At 39.8% G+C, this 17,478-nt stretch overlaps 1 protein-coding gene and 1 pseudogene across 4 annotated transcripts in view; both read left to right on the forward strand.

Annotated features, from left to right (window-relative positions):
• CNNM2 (cyclin and CBS domain divalent metal cation transport mediator 2) overlaps positions 1-17,478 on the forward strand; it is a 147,960-nt gene that overhangs the window by 46,581 nt on the left and 83,901 nt on the right. The gene's annotated exons all lie outside the window — the stretch shown is intronic.
• LOC113924009 lies at positions 7,780-7,950 on the forward strand (annotated as a pseudogene).

The raw sequence follows: 17,478 nt of genomic DNA on the forward strand, positions 1-17,478 counted from the left end.
AAAAAAAATCCAGGGGCACCTGGGTGGCTCAATCAGTTAAGGGTCTGCCTTTGGCTTGGGTCATGATGGGATCGAGCCCAGCATCGGGCTCTCTGCTCAGCGGGGAGCCTGCTTCTCCTTCTACCCTTCCCCCTGCTCATGCTTTCTCTATCAAATAAAATCTTTAAAAAAGTTCCATAAAATTAAAAATTTATTTCCTCAGTTGCAATAGATACTTTGTAAGTGCTCGATAGCCACATGTGCCTGCCTAGTCCTCTTGGACAGTGCTGCTCTAGAGGGAGTAACAGCGGAAAAAGGACACTCCGTTAAAAGGTCGTGTGATAAGAAGGAATAAGTGAGAGAAATAAGTGAACAGGACAAATGATACTAATGGTCTCCAGAACACTCCTTGGTCTTTGGTTCTTGCTGACCTCCTTTTTGCCTACACACCAGCCCCCGCCCCGGAGGTGATCTCCTCCAGGCCCATTTTGCTTTTTCAGTAAACTATTAGAGTTTTAGGTTTACAAAAAAAAAAAAATTGCCAAGAAATAGTTCTCATACCCCAGCACCACCTGCTCCTGCACGCAATTTGCCCTGGCAACCTCTTCAGTTAGGATGGTACGCTTGCCACACTGACAGAACCAATACTGCCCCTTGATCATTAACTGAAGTCCCTATTTTTACTGAGATTTCATTAGCTTTTACATACTGCATCTAGTGAGGATACTGCATCCCATATAGTAAGCCTGTCTTCTTGGGCTTTCATTGGCTGTGACAATTTCTCACACTCTTTGGTTTTTGATGATATTGACAATGTTAAGGAGTGCTGGTCAACTGTTTTATAGAGTGATAGGTCAGGAGCTAAAGGCTTGGGGAGGAAGACCACAGAGTAAAAGCTCATTCTCCTCCCCTTATAACAAGGGCACATACTGTCAGTGTGACTTAATCACCATTGTTAACCTTCATCACCTGGCTGTGGGAGTCCTTGGTTTTAAAACCAGCTGTGTGGTTTTGCCAACACCTCCCACGTGGATTTTGTAGCTCCAACTTTCTTGAATTCCAGATTCCTATATCCAGTTCTATGTTCAGCCCCTGTGCTTGGAACCTTCTCACATGGCAGCTCTCACAACTAGCCTCTGGGTTTCCGTGTGTCCTCCAAATCTGCACTTGCTGCAGTCTTTCCCATCTCCATGAAGGCACTCCTATTTTTCCAGTTGTCCAGGTAAAAATGTCAGTGTTCTCTTTTAGTCCTTTGTTTCTCTCCCCCTTACTGTGTAATCTGTCAAGAGATCCTCCTGAGTCCAGCTACAGAAGATTTCCAGAGGATGGTCGCTCCACCTCACCTCTGCCGCCTAAGTCACCTTCATCGCCAGCTGGACGAGGACATTAGCTTCCTAACTGGTTTCCCTGCTGTTCCTGCCTCCTTAGGACCCATTTTCCACACAACAGTCAGACTGCTCTGTAAAAAAGAACTTGACTGACATTGATAAACACAGAAAAGCGTGCATGTTAGGAATTTCTGAATTTTCACAAACTGATTGCACCTGTAAAACCAGCACCCAGAACAAAAAACCGAATATCACCAGCAACTCCTGCTCCCTCCCAGTCCCTGACCCCGAGGGGTAACCTCTGTCTTGACTTTTAAGAGCACAGGTTAGTTGGGTCTGATGTACTGTATATAAATGGAATCCTACAATATGTAATTTGAGTCTGGCTTTCATGCAACATTATGCACGTGAGAATCATGCTAGATACTATTTCGTTGTGTTAATACACTATGGTTTTTTTTTTTTTTTTTAATCCATTCTATTGACGGGCGTTCAGATAGTTCTTGGCTTTTGGCTATTAGGAGTCCGGCTATGAATGTACTGGTACATGTCTTTTGGCAAATAGATGTATGCATTTATGTCGGTTTTCTACCTACAAGTGGGACTTGCACGGAGCTTCAGCCTCCGTATAGATCAGCAAATGGTTTTCCAAAGTGGTTGTACCGCAGCAAGTGAACCTTCTAGAGATAAAAGTTAGCTCCTATTACTCCTTGTTTGAAACCCATCAGTAGCTTATCAGCTTGCTCAGAATAATAACTGAAGTTTTTATAGTGGCATAGAAAGTTTCATATAACCTGGTCTCCCCACTTTTCTTTGAACATGCTAAGCACACCTACATCCTAAGCTTTTGTATTAAATGCTCCCTCTACCTCCTGGGTTCTGCTGTATCTGCATGGCCTGCTCCCTTATTAAATTCCAGTGTCTGCTTAAATGTCCCCCACGTAAGTAAAATAGCCCTTCCTATCTATCTCTGTCCCTTTTATTTTGCATTTTTTCTCTTACCACTTATTCCTGGACATATCCATATGTTTAATAGATCTAAAATACTATTTGTAGGATCTTTTGATTTGTCTCCCTCACTGCACCAGGAACTTAGGTTTTTGTTCATTGCTGTATCCTTACCAAAAACAGTAGATATTAGTAGTTTTCCAATAAATAGTTGAATGAACAAATGAGTGGATAAAACGAGTAGTTGTAATAGATCTAAGCAGTGAAAATAGAAATTTGGGGAGAAGAGAAAGAAGGCTAATGAGGTTAAAATTTGATAAAAATCTTAATTTTTACCCAAATTAATAGAGCTTAAAAAGATACAGCGCTTATGATAAAAAATAGCAACTGCCTATCTCCTCCTAGTTTCTACTCCCCAAAGTTAACTACTTTCAACACTCTTAGCTGTTTTTTATGCTATTTAAGAGATAGTTCTAAAATTTGGTGTTAAACTGTGATTTATTCCCGTTTCAGATCTTATTTAATGGCTTCTTACGCTGGGAGATGGGCTCTTCCTTGCCTATTCTTCCTCCCTCCACCACACATACACACTTTTCTCTTCCTTTGTCCTCCCAGTATCAAAAACTTAAGGACCTGATTTCAGATGTCTTTAGATGTTTACTTTCTTGGAAGTGTTCCCAAACTTCTAATAACAAACTAATATGTTGAGTGTTTACATTATCATGAACAGGTAAAGATTGTTCACTCTGTGCCAAATAATGGGAGAAAAGACCAGTGGTAATAATACACCCCCTTCCCCCAGAATTTTCCATAGATCTTTTTGTTTGCTTACTCTTCTTCACTAGCTTATTTTAATTTTGTTTTTTTTTTTTTTAATTAGAGAAAGAGTGAGCGGGAGGGGCAGAGGGAGAGCAAGAATCTTAAGCAGGCTTCATGCCCAGCACAGATCCCCATGTGAGGCTTGATCTCACAACCCTGAGATCATGACCTGAGTAGAACTCAGGAGTTGGATGCTTAACTGACTGAGCTACCCAGGTGCCCCATGTTCTTCACTAGCTTTTTATTCCCATGTTCTTCATCAGAATTCTAAAACACATCAAGTTATATATCAGTTGGTCAGTGATTTTTGGAGGCCTTTCTCCTAGAACTCGTTTGTTGCCCTGAATCTTTACAAATTAACCAAAAGAATTTTCTTCATCTTTCTCCTGTGTTAAAGCCTTCACTTCTGGGTCCCATAGCAGAGTCATTTTTGGTTTACTCACTTACTTGGGAGAACAGAGCCTTAATTAGTCTCCAGAGAAAAGACATAGTGGTTAAACAAATTTTTTTGTGTATCAGTTTTCTATTGCCATAATATTGTTGCATAACAGACAACTGAGAAACATCATTTGCATACACTGTTTTTGGTCACATGTGGTAGTTGGGTGGTTGGCTGGGTCTTTGCTGACCTTGGTTGGGAGTTGGCTATTGGCTGATCTAGGATGGTCTTGGTTGAGATGACTAGGGTGACCTAGCTCTGTTCCATGTGATTTCTCTTTTAGGGACTAGTGATCCAGCCAGTGTATATTCTTCATACAGTGATGGCATAGGGCAAACAGCATAAATGCTTTTCTTATATTTTAAATACATCAGCTGTGTATTTTACAACAGCCTATTTGGGGACTATGGTTGAACTAATTTGGTGACCAAAAATTTATCTGTGCAAATGTGCAGAAAAAAAAAATCTAAGATTTTTAACATTCTTCAGATGTCTGTTTAGATGTCCTTTCTCAGGAAGGTGTTCCTTGCGTTCTTAGATTAAATTCTCCTGTGTCTCTCTTTAGCACTGGTATTTGTTTTATATTGGTCTCTCCCATTAGACCTTAATCTTCATTGAAGACTGAGACCAGTCTATCGTAGGGTTAGTTAGCATAGGGTCTGCAATGGTAAATATGCGTGAATGAAAATGAAAATAAATTAATAAATGAAAATGATTAAACCCGAGGCATATGAAGTATTTTTAGGGATATTTTATTGAATCTTTGTATGTGAAGTGTGTTCCTTCAAGGATCTGGCAGAGAGGAAAAACATTACCAGTTTGCAGGGGAAATTAACTGGCTCCCCTTTTGGTTATTTGCTGGGCCTAACTGCATTTCCCTGTGTAATCAAGACTGTAAAGCTTTGATTAGTAGTTAGTTCTTTGTGGCTTTAGGGCCTTTAGATATAAGTAATTGTTTTCATCAGTGTATTAATTATGACTCTGGAACTTGTAAGCAACAAGGATGTTCTGGTATATATGAATGTTTGTTGAGTTCTGGATTAGATGACAGTACTTCCATTGTTATTTCAGACAAGTGTTTGGAGAACATGTTTTTAAGCTCATCAGTGACTGAGTTATAGTACAGTTGTGTGGTTGGTATTGCATTCAGTAAATGTACACAATGGTATAAGCTTCTGAATGTATGGAAAATCAATTAAACCAAAATTGTAGAAAGCCTTCTACAAATAAGCATAACTAAATATAAAAAACTGTTGCTCAAACATGAGCTTACTTAGGTTTAAATAATCTATGATGTTCTATCTAGCCATTTTGTCCTTTTCATAATTTGGAAACAGATTCATATTTTCATGTCCCTTTGTTCAACACAGATACTGACTTTAATCATTAGAGCAGGAACTTGTGATAGAGCCAGAAATTTGCTCCTGGGAGTGAAACCGATCTTGCTCAGGGGTGTGGTGTGTGTGTGTGTGTGTGTGTAAAATGTATATATATAAAATAGATATATAAAATAATATATATTTTTAAGCTCTACACCCAATGCGGGGGTTGAACTTAAGACCCTGAGATCAAGAGGCACATGCTCTACTGACTGAGCCAGCTAGGTGCCCCTTATATAAAAACAAACGTGTTTTTTGCTTTCCTTGCTGTTCCAGGTAAATAGTAAATGTATATGCTATATTACATAATTATGGAATTGTAGACCTTAAAGGGACAGCACCTTTAACCTTGTCATTTGATACAACACTTAGATGATAAATTTTGAGACTGCTGTTGACTGGCATTATTTGCTCAGCAGACACTTGTTGAATGAATGAATGTACATTATAGATAAAGAATGAAAGCAGAGAGGTTAAAAACTTGTGTGTTCATACAATTAATGGAATAGCCAAGGCTAAACTGACCAAGTTAAGAAAGCTGAAGGGGAAGATGACTTTAGAAAGTGTTATATAGGGGTGCCTGGGTGGTGCAGTCAGTTAAATGACCAACTCTTGGTTTCAGCTTGGGTCATGATCTCAGGGTCCTGGGATTGAGCCCCACATCAGACTCCCTGCTCAGTGGGGAGTCTGCTTCTCTCTCTCCCCCTCCCCCTGCTTGTGCACATGCATGTTCTCTTTCTCATTCTCTGAAATAAGTAAAATCTTTAAAAAATATATATTAATAGAGTCAGAATCAGAGAAACATGGATGTAATTTTTATTGCAGTTCCCAATAGCCATTAAGTAGGGGAATTATAATCTTTTAAGCTATAGGAATGGCTCCAAGTCTCTGTACAGTTTTTTTGCAGGAAAAATTTTTTTTGATGTAATTAGTGATTTTTGAAGAACTAGGTGTTAACAGGCTTAGGAAATAATCTCTACAATGAGATGTATGATAGTCTAAGCCCAGAATATAGCTTAAATATAATTGCATGATAATCTTATCACTATTCTCTTTTGAATTATAGTCCCTGTTAACACAAAAAGACTGAATTTTGCTAATATTTTCTAACATGAAAGGGAATCTTTTCTTTCTTCGACAATCGAACAAAATTCTTGCTTTGTGTAGGAAATATTGGCAGACCTTGAATTCTAAATTGCTCCAGATTGTTTAGTCTGTTGTTTTTTTCCCCAAAAGAATTTGAATAGTTGATTTGTTTTTTTCTTTCTATCTGAAACATATTTTCCCCCTTGTCACCCTCATGTTTAACTTAGTTATGACTTCCTCTAAATTTTTTTATTTTGTCTGATAAAGCCAAATTCTACCTTTTTTTTTTTTTTTTTTTAAAGATTTTTGTTTATTTGAGAGAGAGAGCACAAGTAGGCAGAGTGGCAGACATAGGGAGAGGGAGAAGCAGGCTCTCCGCTGAGCAGGGAGCCCAATGTGGGGCTCGATCCCAGGGCCCTGGGATCATGACCTGAGCTGAAGGCAGCCGCTTAACCAATTGAGCTACCCAGGTGCCCCAAGCCAAATTCTACTTAAAACAACATTGAGAACTCTCAAAGTGTTTTTACCTACCCAGTTCCTCATCAGTGGACAGGAAGTCTTTGTGGTCCCTTGCTTCCAAAGTGAATGGCTCTTAACAGGCCAGAAGACCACAGTCCCATTTGTTTTGTGGGTTTTTTGTTTGTTTGTTTTTGCTTTGTTTTAAAGATTTATTTATTTTAGAGAGCATCTGCATGCACAAGCAGGGGGAGGGGCAGAGGGAGAGAAGCAGACTCCCCCCTGAGCGTGGAGCCCAGTGGTGGGGCTTAGTACCACAACCCAAAGATCATGAAGTGAAATCAAGGTTTGAACGCTCGACACACTGAGCCACCCAGGCGCCCCCATGGTCTCATTTGTGTTCTCTTTGGGATTTTCTAGGTATATTTTTGACTGACATTGTCACCTGTGCTAATTAAGATTTTTCCTTTGGGTTCTTACTGGCTGCTTAGTCCTATTCCTTACAGGAGTTGATACTCCTCTAACATCATGACCAAGAATTTGGTGAGTCCCTAGAAGCTCCTAGTAGTTAGGTGAGCACTTAACAGCTTACTCTACAATAGAGTATGTGGTGGCTTTGGGTTTTAAATGACCACCTCAGGCTGATGGAACAGCTTTTTGAGCTACAACATAATCCGTTAACAACAGTTCATCAAGGGATATTACTAAGAGCAGGATGGGGAGCATGGAGGACTTTCCTGCCTCTCTAAACAGAGAGTAAACATGCCCGGGCCGACTGAGAAGAAACTTCCCAAATGGTGATGGTTGGCATATTCAGACTTTGGTGTATTTTCCATGAATTTGGAGACCCACAATTTTGTATATCTGTGGTAGTGTCTCTTTACCTCCTGTGCCTTATATCCTGGATGTCGTTCTGTGTTTGCCTTAATTTACTTGGAGTGTTCAGTGCCTGCCTTGGTTTATAGGACATGAACTATTTTACTTATTTTAAGATTTTATTTATTTATTTGACAGAGAGAGACACAGCGAGAGAGGGAACACAAGCAGGGAGAGTGGGAGAGGGAGAAGCAGGCTTCCCGCGGAGCAGAGAGCCCGATGCGGGGCTCAATCCCAGGACCCTGGGATCATGACTTGAGCCGAAGGCAGATGCTTAACGACTGAGCCACCCAGGTGCCCCTATGTTACTTATTTTAGTTGGAGAAAACATCATCATGCCTTTTGAGCGTGGGAGATGATCTGCGTTTGAGACCTCAGAAGCCGAAACCAGAACCAATATGGAGGTTAAAGAGAAGTCCATTATAGCTTAATAAAAGTAGATTTAGTAGAGCTGTTTGAAAATGTTCTGAGCTTTGCGCAGTGGCAGTATTGTAGCCAATGAGGTTTATCTGAGGCGCAATTATTGCTAATTGAAAATGTTCTGTATTGCCCTCAGATTATGTGTAGAGTTATATTACTAAGCGGTACCAGCAAAAGTTCGATAAACCTTTGTAGGGATTTTGTGGGGCATTGAAGAATGGGTAGGGTGAGCTAGGTGATAGATTAATGGTGAGATTTGGGATTTAGGTATACATGACCAGTAGTTGTGGACTGATGCAGAGAAAGGGAACAAGCTGAGAAGATTGCTACTGATGGTAGTCAGTGAGCAAGATGAGAGTGCCAAAGGAGTGTGTACCCAAAATAGTCTGTTTGGCTTTGGTATCAAGGTAATGCTGGCCTCGTAGAATGAGTTTGGAAGTCCTCCCTCTTCTTCAGAATTTTTGGAAAACTTTGGGAAGGATTGGTGTTCATTGTTCTTTAAATGTTTGATAGAATTCACCAGTGAAGCCATCATGTCCAGAGATTTTTTTGTTCTAGAAGATTTTTGACTACTGATTCTATCTCCTTAATAGTTACAGGCCTATGCAGATAATCTTTGTGATTTACTCTTGGCAGATTTTAGGTTTCCAGGAATTTGTCTGTTTCATCTAGGTTTTCCCATTTGTTGGCATATAAATGTTCACAGTACTCTTTTTGATCCTTTTTATTTCTGTAGAATCAGTAGTAATGTCTCCTTTCATTTCTGATTTCCTTTTTTCTTAATCCATCTAGCTAAAGGTTTGCCAAATTTTATTTTTTTCAAAAAACCAACTTTCTCGCTCTTTATTTCATTTATTGTCTAATCTATTTCCTTCCTTCTGCTAGCTTTGGGTTTAGTCTGTTCTTTTTCTGGTTCCTTAAGATGTAAAACTAGGTTGTTTAAGATCTTTGTTTTTATTTTTTAATTTTTTATAAAGATTTTATTTATTTATTTGACAGATAGCACAAGCAGGCAGAGCAGCAGGCAGAGGAGGGAGAGAAGCAGACTCCCCATGGAGCAGGGGGAGCCCGATGTGGGGCTCAATCCCAGAACCCTGGGATCATGACCTGAGCTGAAGGCAGCTGCTTAACGGACTGAGCCACCCAGGCGCCCGAGATCTTTGTTTTTAATGTAAATGTTTCTAGCTGTAAGTTACCCCCTTAGCACGGCTTTCACTGTCTCATAAGTTTTGGTATGTTCTGTTTTCATTTTCATTTGTCTCTAAGTATTTTCTAATTTCTCATGTGACTTCTTTTTATACAGTGTTTAAAAGTGTCTTGTTTAGTTTCCACTGTTTTGTCAATTTTCCAGTTTTTCTTTTGTTGTTGATGTCTAACTTTGTCCTGTTATAGTCAGAGAAGATACTCTGTATTATGTCTTTCTAAATCTACTAAGATTTAATTTGTGGCCTAACATGGCGTCTTTGCTGGACAGTGCCCCATGTGTACCTGAGAAAACGTGCACTGTTACTGGCACAGTGTTTTGTATATGTCTGTTATATCTAGTTGATTTGTTGTGTTAAGCCCTGTATTTCCTTATCTTCTGCCTGGTTCTATCCACTATTGTGAGGTATTGAAGTGCCCAACTACTATTGTAGAATTGTCTATTTCTCCCCTTAATTTTGCCAGTTTTTGCTTTATACATCTTTTTAAAGATTCATTTGTTTTAGAGATCATGAGCAGGTGGAGGGGCGGAAGGAGAGGGAGAGAGAGAATCTCAAGCCGACTTTGCCCTGAGTGCGGAGCCCAACATGGGGCTCAGTCCCACAACCCTGAAATCATGACCTGAGCTGAAACTGAGAGTTGGACCCTTAACCGACTGAGCCACTCAGGTGCTCATAAATTTTGATAGTCTGTCATTAGGTGCCTAACGGTTTATAGTTCTAGATCTTCTTGCTCCGTTGTATATTTCATTAACAGATAATATCCTTCTTTGTCTCTTGTAACCTTTTTGATTTTAAAGTCTATTTTGTCTGAGAGTAGTATAGCTGCATCTTTACTTTTGGTTGCTATTAGCAAGGGATAACTTTTTCATCCTTTTCTTTTCTTTTTAAAGATTTTATTTACTTGAGAGAGACAGAAAGAACAAGCGAGAGCATGAGCAGGGAGAGGGGTGAAGGGAGAGGGGAAGGGAGAAGCAGACTCCTTGCTGAGCAGCTCCATCCCAGGATCCTGTGATCATGACCTGAGCCGAAGGCAGACACTTACCTGACTGAGCCACCCAGGCGCCCCTCTTTTTTAAGATTTTATTTTTACGTAATCTCTATACCCAGTGTGGGGCTTGAACCCACAACCCTGAGATCAAGAGTCACACGCTGTAATGACTAAGCCAGCCAGGAGCCCCTCCATCCTTTTACTTTCAACATGTTTGTGTCTGGTTCTCAGGTGAGTCTCTTGTAGATGGCATCGAGTTGAATCATGTATTTTTATCCATTTTGCTAATCTGTCTTGCTGATGGGAGAGTTTAATTCATTTCAATTTAAAATAATTAATAAGGAGGGACTTCTCTAATTATGCTGTTTGTTTGCTGTATGCCTTAGGGCTTTTTGTCCTTATTTCTTGCGTTACTGTCTTCTGTGTTTTATTTTGTGTGCATGTGTGTGTGTGGTGAAGTATTGAAATTTCTTTGTCATTTCCTTTGTATATTTAATAGCTATTTTTGTAGATAACAGGGAAATTACATGTATTATCCAAGATTTGGAGTTCTAAACCAAAGTTCAGCAATACACTAAAAATTGTTGTCTATTTAAATGTATTAGTCTCTTAACTCAGGTAGCAAACAAAGTGCAGTTACAAACCATTGTTACACTAATACTAGCTGTTATAATTGCCCATGTCTTTGCCATTACTGAGCGAGTCTCCACATGGCTCTGAGTTACTGTCTAGTGTCCTCACTTCATCTTCTAGGACTCTTACAGGGCAGTTCTAGTGGTCCTGAGTCCTCTGAGCTTTTGTTAATCTGGGAATGTCTTAATATCTCTTTTGAAGGACAGTTTTGCTGGATATAGATTTCTTGATTGATAGGGTTTTTGTTTTGTTTTGTTTTATATTAATACTTTGACTCAATGAGCCCACTGTTTGCTAACCACCAAAGTTTGGTGATGAATCTGCTAATAGTCTTACTGATGATCCTTTGTAAGTGATGATTTGCTTCTCCCTTGCTACTTCCAGGAGTCTGTCATTGTCTTTTTTGGAAGTTTGATTATCCTATGTGTTGGTGCAGGTCTCTTTGAGTTCATCTTATGTGGAATTTGTTGAATTTCTTGGATGTTCATATTCATGTCACTCCAATTAGGGACGTTTTCAGCCATTATTTTTTCAAATATTCTATTTCTCTCTTCACCTGGGGACTCCCATGCTACACATGTTGGTCGGCTTGGTGGTGTCCCACAGTTCCCTTGGGTTCTCTTGGCTTTTCTTCCATCTTTTTTCTGTTCTTCAGACTTGATAATTTCCATTGTCCTGTCTTCAAGTTCACTGCTTTTTTTTTTTTTTTTGGTCTGTTCAGATCTACCTTTGACTCCCTCTAGTGAATTTTTCATTTCTGCTAGGTACTGTATTTTTCTGCTATAGAATTTTTTTGGGGGGAGGGTCTTAGGTTTTCTGTCTCCTTATTTCCATTTTGCTCACATAATTTCCTAGACTTTCTCCACATCTTCTTTTAGTTTTTTAAGCATCTTTAAGACTGTTGTTTTAAAGTCTTTCTCTAGTATATCTGCCAATAGGTCTTTTTCAGGGATAGTTACTGTTGATATCTTCTCCCCCACCCCTTTTGGACCATGCTTTCCTGTTTTAGTATGCCTTGTGATTTTTGTTGTTGAACACTGGACATTTGAATCCTCTTATGTGGTAACTCTGGAAAGCGGATTTTCCTCCTTTCCCAGCATTTTCTTTTCTGGGTTATTTTATTGTATTTGTCAAAATTGTAGGCTGTTTCTGTGTTGAGGTATACACTTGAGGACTGCTCAGGTTTTTTCTGAGCCTTTGCCTACACATGAACACTTTGTAATTTTTTCCATATATGCAGTTATTGTTAAATGTCTGGTCTTTAATTTCTGGCTCCCAAAAGGGGAGAAGAAGCAAAAAATGAAGGTAGGGAGAAAAGGGCTTGGGCCCTTTAAATTCCCTGGCAATCCCTTAACCCGGAAGGGGAGGGGCTTGTAACAGTGAGGGGAGGTGCAACTACAACGGCTGCTCACCTCCTTGTCTTCTGTGATCTGAGGCAGAGTTCCTCAGTCAGAGCGGACTCCTGATACTTGGAACAACCTGCATGCAGCTTATGGGAACTAGGGTGGGCAAGAAGGACCCTGTCTTCCAAGAACCCTCAAAGTTGCCTGCCAGGGGTCTAGGTGTGGAAGATTGAGTCATTTTAGCTCTAAGAGCTAAAACTGACTGAAACTAACGGCTGTTTACCATCTGAGTCTTTGTCTAGAAGTTGTAAACTTTCAACAGACTTAGTGTTCCAAAATAGAAACATCAGACAGATTCCATTCTGTGGGTGCAATTGTTATCCAGGTAGGGAAATAGATTTTTTTTTAAAAGATTTTATTTATTTATTTATTTATTTATTTATTTATTTATTTATTTATTTATCAGAGAAGGTTGAGAGACTGCGCTCGGGTGAGTGAGGTGGGGTGGCAGAGGGGGAGGGAGAGGAAGCGGGAAAGAATCTCATGCCTATTCTGTGCTGAGTGCGGAGCCCCTTAGACTCCGTCTCAGGACCCCGAGACCATGACCTGAGCTGAAATTAAGAGTTGGGTGGTTCACTGAGCCACCCAGGTACCCCAGTCTTTTTTTTTAATGTTAAAAGTGACTTAGTTTTTCTGAGTCTAGTTGACACAGTGTTAAATTTCAGGTGTACAAGATAGTGGTTCAGCGGGTCTATTTGTTGTATACCAAAAGTGTTATCACGGAGATAGATTCTTGTTGCTACCTACTCTTCCATCTTCCTAGAATCTTCTCTATTCAGTTTTACAAAATTCATCAAATACTTGCTTGATGTTTACTTCTTGCCTAACCATAGTAGACCTAACGAAGGGTCATAACAATGTAGGAGCTAGCATTTTTGACTGGTTAAGAGCATAGTCTTATTAAGGCAGTTTCTCCATTATTGCTACCTAACAAGCCACATCAAAATTTAGAAGCTTAAAACAACAACTGTTGTTGGTTATGTTATGGCAGTTAAGGAGTTTATCAGACATGACTTATCTCTGTGCCGCATGGCTTTAATTGGGCTCACTCATGTGGCTGTGTTCACCTGGTAGCTGGACAGGGCTGAGGGCTTGGTGCTAGCTGGCAGCTGGAGTGCCATGGTTCTCCTCCAGGTGTCCTCTCTTGCCATGTGGTCACTCATCCTCAGGCCCTTTCTCTCCAGCTGTATAGTCTGGACTTCTTTACATGGGGTCTGGTTTCCAAGGGTGTAAAAGTTGTCAGACCTCTGAGAGCCCAGGCCCCGAACTGGTACAACAGTCACTTCTGCCTATTCTCGGGATCCAAACAAGTCACAAACAAGTCAGCTCAGGTTCAGGTAGAAAGGAAATAAACTCTACCTTTTGATAGAAGGAGCAGCCCTATGTCTAGAGGAATAAGAGGAATTATTGGTGGCTATTTCACTGATGATTTACCACCGGATTCTGGATAGTCACTTGAATCAATATAGAATCAAAAGAATGAATTATAATAAATTTCAAATTGAATGAGATGTCTGAGTGTGCCCCACTTCTCCCCATTTAGAAAATGTGTCCCACAAGGGCAGGGATTTTTCTGTTTCACTCAGTGCTTTATTCCCAGGCCCACGGGTAGTGCCTGGTTTGTGATGGAAGCTCCGAGAGTATCTGTTGAAGGAAGGAAAGACTGCTGAGCTGGTAAGAGTAATAGCAGAGAGATTGTATAGAAGAGGTACATCAGAGAAGGCTTCAGAGAAAACCCGAATCTGGAGCAAAGTCTTGAAAAAGAGTGATAAGTATGAATCAGTGTCTCAGAGGTGGGTGGACAACATTTTTTCACTACTGAACAGAGTGCCTGCCTATGCCAGATGCCGGAGATTCAAAGATAAGAGACTTTCCCTTGAGGAAGGAGATACAAACATCTCCATGCCTACAAGTGCTAGAGAATAGAAAATAAATTTTTCTTGGAATGACGGGGGGGGGGGCGCCCATCAGCATGAGTGTACACAGATGGGGCTGAGTAACGCAAGTGTGCACTGAGGGGGAAGAGGCTGAGCTGAAGGAACCGCTAGAAAAAGGTTGTGTGTGTGTCAGTCAGAGAGTGGGAGAGTCTTGAAAAGCTGTAGGACTTATTTACCAGATAAATGATAAGCAGTGCCTCCTCTAACTCCTTAAACGTGAGTAATGTGATGACTGGATTGGAGATTCTTTGGTTACTTGGTGCAAAATTTTTGTCTCCATGATAAGGAGAGTCTCAATGGAAGGCCATTCATTATTAGGATTCGTGAATTAACTGGTGATTGTTTACCTTACTATAATTCTATAGTGCTTTAGGAGTTTACAAAGACCACTGCCATATACAGGTGACAGGTGAAAAGCAAAAGTATAAATTTATTAGTATATAGTAGTCTTCCTTTTTCTCTCTCCTTCTACCTAGAGAAGTGATCTCAGTCTAGCTTGTGGTGAATGAACCAGAAAAAGAGGGTGGATAAAGCAGGGAGATGAGTGGGGAGAGGGGGGAGCTGAGAGGGAGGATGAGATAGATTAGTTGGGGTGGACTTGTGGAAAGAGATCTGTGGCTATATCTTTGAGAGATGAGATGGTGCTCTATAAGGAGCATTTCTAGGTATGGGTGTCCTAAGTTGTATTAGACTTCCATAAGAAGCCTCCTATAGGAGATCCTGGTTTTTTTAACTTTATTATTTTGTGGGGACAAGGTGTTGGCAATGTTACTACATCACTGCCAAAACTGGAATCAAAATGGCCCCAGTATATTGTGAACATTGGCTTCTTTGGTTCAACATTGTCACTCCCAACAGCTGTATAAATTGTGTGTTACAGGTGTTACCATTTTTTTCTCTTAAATTATGGATGACATTGGAGCTCTAGTAGCTTCCTCTGGCTTCTCTATGAGGCACTGGTGTGAAGATCTGAACTTGGCAGTAGAGAAATCTGGAGACCTATTGGTCTGAACCCACTGTGTGCACCAGATTATTTAATTGACTTAGAAAATTGAAAAGGTGTTGGACAGAGGGCTCCCAAACCCTCACTGTAGTCCGTGGCAATAACAACTTTTGGAGTAAAGTGTGTGAATGCTTACTGACCCAAATGACAATAATCAAACACATACAATGAAAGCAAAAAAGTATGGACCTTTTCCCCAGGAGAATGCTCATATGATACTATTTGGCACACAATTTTAGGGAGTATCTAGGTTCTGCAACCCACCTAGAGCATCCAGTGGCTTCAGCTCATTATTTGCTAATTTCACCAAAGTAGCTTGAGTGCGTTGAGAGTCTCTTCCTTCCACTGTAAAAGTTGCCCTTTTTGTTTCCAGCAGTTGTTAACTATACTTAAAAATAGCATTAAGGAAAGCAATTGTTCCATCCATAATTAGAGACAAGACTCTTGAATCCAGCATCAAAGCCATCACGGAGTTTTGATCAATGAGACTGCACTCCAGGTAGCAAGGGTTTTATGATTTTTATGACTAAACCTGCTCATTCTCTTCAACTGCTCCAGGAGTCCCTTGTGAACGAGTCCTTTCAAACGGGATGATTTTGACTACTAAAAATTTTAAACGGATAAGGGCTCTGGGTATAGGAGTTAGAATGAGAAATACCATATAGTAACCCTGCCTGATTGTCAAATTACGTTGGTTTTTATAAAAAGGTAATGTTCATTTTGTACGGTGCAACTCTTGTTCTCTTGGCTTTTTTTATACACTAGACTGGTCCAATTTCAAATCTGAATATTGAGTTTTATTAGATAAACAGGAATAAGTTTAACAGTCCCCCTTTACTTGTGTCTGTATGGGTAAGAGAACTCCCTTGAGTAAAGCCCTGGCGAACTGTCAGGGGAGCAGGGGAACATTCCAGTATCTTCAGCCATTCTGAACAGTTCCTGAAAAGTACTCATTCAGTGAGTGACTCTTGTGTCTTCTAAAAACTTAGCTGTGATCTTCCTTCTTTTCATCCCCCCCCTTTCCCTTTTTGTGAGGGTACTTCAAGTAAAACCTTCTTTTTTAGGCTTACCTGGGATGTTAGGGAAGAAAAAAATTTGCTTTATGTGGGTTCTTAAAATGGAAGTGAGTCATTACTACACTAAGGAAATGAAAAACTTGAAGATACTTTGGGGCTTTATCATGTCCCCTTCAACTCCTTTGTTAAGCTCTGGGGCTCCTGGTTCATAAAAGGTAATCTGTGATTAAATGAGCAGTATTCCTTAATAATCACAGTTGTAACAGCCCCTATACCTCCTGCCCATTAAGCTTTCAAGTAGACCGGGCACAAGGCCACTGAAAGAGATGAGGAAAGAACGAGCCCACTTTCTCATCTAGAACATTCGTCACTGATCTTTTATACAGATTTCTGTGATGGAGTAGGGTGATCTTTAGTGTAATTTTGATATTCTTTCTATTCTTTCCCCTTTTTGATTTGTGAGGTGTGAAGGGAGCTTTTTTGTCTTAATGTGCAAGTGCCTTGAATATTACTTGAGGGTGTGGAAACTTAAAGATCTTTTGTGTAAGTCCACCTTCTCATTTCTTTTACCGTGTCCCCCAGGCTTCATGCAGAACTGGAGAACCTTCATTATAGTTGAGTAAAAGGAGATCTCTCCAGGATTAAGACCCAGTTTTTATGTTTTACATTGTGGTTCTAGGAAATTTTAATTACAAAAAGAGTGTGTTCCTTTTCCTTCCCTTGTCCCCCTCATGAAATCCTTCCTAACTAAAACAGGATGGAAAGAATGGAAGAAAATAAGACCTTGATTAAAATGGATATTTATTATTTTTTGGATTACTTCCTCACTTTTTACATGGTGCTATGTGATGTCAAGATTTGAACTGTGCCATCAAATTTTCTCCATTCCATTGATCTCCCACTTTATATTTGGCTTGAACTCTTAGAGTTTTGATTACTTTATTTCTTAAATTCCATTATGCGTAATAAAGCCATACTAATTTGGAACACTTGAGGGAGTAGAGGGAAGGCCGGTCTAAACCAGCTTAAAATGTTTAAGTATTTTTTTCAAGGTATGTTATACTAACCATTTGCATATATATATATATATGTATATATATATACACACGCACACGTATGTGTATATATATGTGTGTGTGTGTGTGTATATATATATATACACACGCACACACACATTAAAAACTGGAACCACAGTGTGTTACTTAGTATGATCCATAAGGAATTTGCAATTACCTGAGCCTTGGTTTTGCATGTAAATGGATACTTGAAAGTGCTGGAGGCTACTTTGAAAGAGTTCTTAATAGTTGAACCAATAACCCTTGAAGTCTTGGTTATACTGGTACTTGTATTTAGTAGACCTTTTATTTTTTTTGCCTCCTAGGTCGTGTAAAGGTACATTGAGTTCAGCTATATGAACTATTACAGTATTAATAAGCAGAGTGGAATTACTAGGACTTTTTTTTTTTGAGAAATCCTACAACTTTTTCTCTGTATATGTGCATTTACACGGCTATCAGATCTACACACACATTAACATGTATGTGTATATGTGTTGTAGTCCCT

Source organism: Zalophus californianus, chromosome 15 (genome assembly GCF_009762305.2).
Source record: "Zalophus californianus isolate mZalCal1 chromosome 15, mZalCal1.pri.v2, whole genome shotgun sequence".
NCBI classification, from domain to species: Eukaryota; Metazoa; Chordata; class Mammalia; order Carnivora; family Otariidae; genus Zalophus; species Zalophus californianus.